At 37.5% G+C, this 4,533-nt stretch overlaps 1 pseudogene; it reads left to right on the forward strand.

The window, feature by feature from the left end:
• Positions 1 to 8: 8 nt before the first annotated feature.
• LOC100965386 lies at positions 9 to 869 on the forward strand (annotated as a pseudogene).
• Positions 870 to 4,533: the final 3,664 nt, after the last annotated feature.

Here is a 4,533-nt window from a genome sequence, read left to right on the forward strand (position 1 = left end):
TTCCAGGAGCAAATTTGAACTCTCAGTCTCTTGCTGCAGATCAATTCCTGAAGCTTATGAGTACTGTTGATCCCAAGTTGAATCGTATGGTTGCTGGTCTTGTTTCACCAAGTCTGAAATCAGATACCTCTAGTAAACAAATAAAGGAAGCTTTGAAAAGAGTACAAGAAGCACAGTTCCTCATTTCTGCTGCTATAGAACCAGATAAGAAAGAAGAAAAGAATAAGGCATTCAAGTTCAAGATCATGTTCTAGGAGGTGGAGGACTCCCTCATCTTCTAGACACAGGCAGTCAAGAAGCAGATTGAGGAGGAGATCACATTCTAAGTCATGGAGTAGGTGACAACCCAAAAGTTCAAGACAGAGAAGATCAATTTCCAGAGAGAGAGAAGGTCAAGGAGCACATCAAAAACAAGAGACAAAAAAAAAAAAAGAAGGCAAGGAAAAGACACGTTCGAAAACACCACCAAAGAGTTACAGCACGGCCAGATGTTCTAGAAGTGCAAGCAGAGAAAGACAGCCTCTGTCTCCCAAAAGAAAATTGTCTTGCTCACCATCCTCTAGGAGTCATAAAAAGAAGAAGAAAGATAAAGACAAAGAGATAAGTAGAGCTGGAAGAGAATGATCCACAAGCCAGAAGAAGAAGACAAGAAATCAGACCAGAGAGAAAATCAGAGAATGTTTAGGATGTAGAAGTTACACGGGATTATGATGGAGAGAAACAAAGGGATGACAGTGAGAGAGAAAAAAGAAGAGAAGAAACCAATAGAAGCTGGTTCCCCTAAAGCAAAGGGAATGGATGCTCCCCTGAGAGAATCCACGGTGAATGGAGATGACTGCCCTGAAGAAGGCACAGACATGAGTGACTGAGCGCTGCCTGTGTGGGAATCCACCTGTGGACACGCATCGGTGTCATGCCTTTGTGTGATTTATTATGCTGTACCAGTTCATCTCAAACCTAGATGTAAACAGCCGTAAGTTAAAAATGGTTATAAAACTCCTGGTATTGACATTAGTGATTTACGTCAAAAAGCTTTTAGGAAATGGTACAGGAGTAACCAGTTGTCACAGTGAAAGCTGATTGAGCAACCAAGCAGTTTTACTAACTCTGGTGCTGCTTCATCATACAAGTGAAAAGCTGTAGGCATCGACATACAGCAGGCATGGGTTGTTTATGTCGTATGAGCTCCTTCATCAAGTAAGTTCGCTTATGGTGTTTCTAGCATTTGATTCTTTGCCATAATAGAGCAATGCAGGGAATGCACTGATTGCATGTTATGGTGGCAAGAATATCCTAAATGTCATTAAAATCCTCCAACATGAAAAAAAAGACAGTGATCTTTGTTATTCAATTTAGATTACCATTAATTTTCCCATTCTTTTGTCCCTTTTGTTATTATGCTTCAGACTTGTCTTATGTATGCTGCAGATACAATAAAACCTCTGCAAGTTGACCACCCAAGGGACTGTAATAAACTGGTCAACAGATGGAGGTGGCCAACATAAGGAACTGGCCTACTCGACTGACAGTGCATATGTGGTGCATGTCTGGTCTAGGAAAATTAAGCTAATATAAAGAGGTAGTCATTGTATGCCTTTAGATTTTGTTTCTTGATTTTAACATACAACCTTTTATCTTAAAATATTCTTTCAATTTCCAAAGCCTAGCATCACACCTAGCATTCACAAGCTATTTGCGGAAGAAAGGTTGTTTTCTTTTTTGAGGTCTGGACAGGAGGGCTTCCCCTAGGTCTCCTGGGAATGTCTCAGGAATTGCTAAAATCACATATTCCTGTATTATTCCAATTTTAGTAACTGTGCTGCTAAAGTGAGCACAAAATCGCATATTCCTGTGGGAAGCTGCCTAGAGATCACAGTCTGACTGAAGTATAATTGTTATACAACAAATGTCCCCTATTTAAAGTACATAATTTGATAAGTTTTTTCTCTCTCTCTCTCTCACACACACCCCTCAGGAAATAATCACCACATTCAAGACAGTTAATGTATCTGTTGCCCCCCAATTTCCCTGGTGCCCTCATGTTTTCTTACATTTCTTCCCCAAATCAACCGTAACACGACCACGTCCTTCGATGTGGTTCATTCTTCATTCATTTTGCGAAGAATATGATAGGTGCTGCCTTAGATTACTTCTTCAGATATATATTTTAGATTTTAGTTTTATTTACCATGGCACTGTATATATCTAACCCAGCCCAATTACAGAAATCTTCACTCAGCAACAGATCAGGCCCTTCAGTGTCTCACAATATAATTGTTTTATGCTCTTAGCCAAGAGGACTGACTTTTCTTAAGGACTCAGGGTTTATCTCCTAATGACCTTGCCTAGTAGTGGGTAAAATACATAATGGACTTACTCAAATCATCCATTTCTCTAGGAAAATCAAATCTCATGTATGTGATCTTGCCATTTGCAGAACTGCAAACTTGTATTTCTCCTGACTTTTCTGTGTTTTAATTCTTTCCTTTTGTATTCATCTGAGTGATTCTTTAAAAGAGAATATTTTAATGAGAGTGAAAAGTGGAAAAGAAAGTCTCGTTAGGCACTGCCAGCTGTTTACTCTTCTTCTCTGAAACCTCCAAAATAAATATATTTTTAAAACCTTCCAGAACGTATTTTTTGGAAGGGTCATGGCTGGCTAAGCTTCCCTATTTGGGATAACAGATGTTAATTTGTTTACCAAGAATAAAGAAAAAAAATTAAGTACATTTTTTTCATAGAGTGACTTAGATGGAGGGTACAAGGATTTTTATTAATCCAAAAAGAGTTTTCATTTTATTTTTATTAGAATATTTTGCTCAAATATACAGGACATTTCAAAAAGAAAGCAAAAGGAATAGGTCAAGTATCTCCACTGAACCTAATGTTCTCTGTTTTATTTAATTAATTTCAAATCTTGGTGGGGGGAAGAAAAGAGCTATGACTTGAATTGGTTCAATGCATAGACCCTGGAACAAGATTGTCTTGGATACAATAACTACCCAGCCTGTTACTATCAGTGTGGCCTTGAGCAAATTACCTAACATCTCTGAGAGATGATTCTTCATCGTTAAAATGGAGATAACACCTACCTTACAATACTTATAACATTTATGTGAATTGTTATTTTGAGTATAAAAATGATGTCCCTTGAAACGAATGTTGGGCTTGATGTCATGATTCAAAAAGAAAGTCAAAGAGGTCACAGATTTGAGTTTGGTATTTAGATTTAAATATACTACTATTAAAATATGATTACATGGTTTACATTATTGTAAAATATTTTTATTAGTTTAAGACAAAGTGATAGCCTTAAAAATATTAGGATTATGTCAAAAACAGTTAACGACTATTTGGGAGAGAACATCACTTGAGATGTCCAAGAACATCAAATGAGAAAAAGAAAGCATATGTTCCTTGACCTCATTCTTTTGAATACTTGTTACTCAGGTACACTCTCAGACTTGTGGTCAGAAAACTGGGGTGGATCTGGATATATTTCCTTGCATATTTTAGCCCAGGGCATACATATAAAGGGCCTTCTGTAATCATCTGTTGACTAATTAAAGTGGTCATGTTTCCATGCTCCTTGATACTCAGTACCTGTGAACCCAGGTGTCCCTGTGTGAGTAGGTAAGAGGAGGGACCTTGATGGAGGATGTGGCCATAGCCATGAAAATGTGCTTGAGCTTGCTGCTTATTATCCTCAGATGCTCTATGCCTCTTTCAAGACTCTCCTCCAATAAATTAACATTTATTGAGTATTTAATGTGTATCTAGTATTACCTAATACTAGATGGTATTATGCACAATTAAAGAAATGAAGCATAAATAAGTTACAGATCATGAATAGACAACGGAGTCAGGATTTGAACTCAGAACATTCACAGCTAATCACTAAGCTACATGGCTTCCAGTACACTCCAGGCATCCAATTTCCATAGTTGTGCAGATCCTCTACAGAAGTTATTTTCTCCCATGATTTCTTAAAGCATTTATCAATAACATTTCCTCCCATTATGCCCTTCAAAACATCCTATTCTAAATCTCATTTCTTCATTTATTATGGAAATAAATTAACATATTAATTAACATTTCATATGAACTGTCACTATTAAAAGGATTCTAATCAGCTATAATGGACATAATAAAAATGTACAGGATTTGGTACCCAACTTTAAGAGTGAATTTCAGTTTCCTCACCATCTGTCTGCTCCACCCTGATTTGAAAGTCCTGGATGGGGTTTGGAGTGTCTGTGGCTCATTATTCTGGTTAGTAATATAAATCATATCCAAAATTCATAGATAAGCAAGTCCAAATGACTGTGAAAGTGAAATGTCGGCAGCAAGCAGGGTCAAGGAAGCACATGATGAAATAAATGGGGATTAAAAAGCAAGAGATGGGGCTGAGTATGGTAACTCACACCTGTAACTCTACTACTTTAAGAAGCAAGGTTGGAGGATTGCTTGAGGCCAGGAGTTTGAGACCAACCTGAGCAAGAATGTGACCCCATATCTAGAAAATTAGCCAGA

Source organism: Otolemur garnettii, unplaced genomic scaffold (assembly GCF_000181295.1).
Source record: "Otolemur garnettii isolate 467f Iridium unplaced genomic scaffold, OtoGar3 scaffold00025, whole genome shotgun sequence".
In the NCBI taxonomy this organism is placed as follows: Eukaryota; Metazoa; Chordata; class Mammalia; order Primates; family Galagidae; genus Otolemur; species Otolemur garnettii.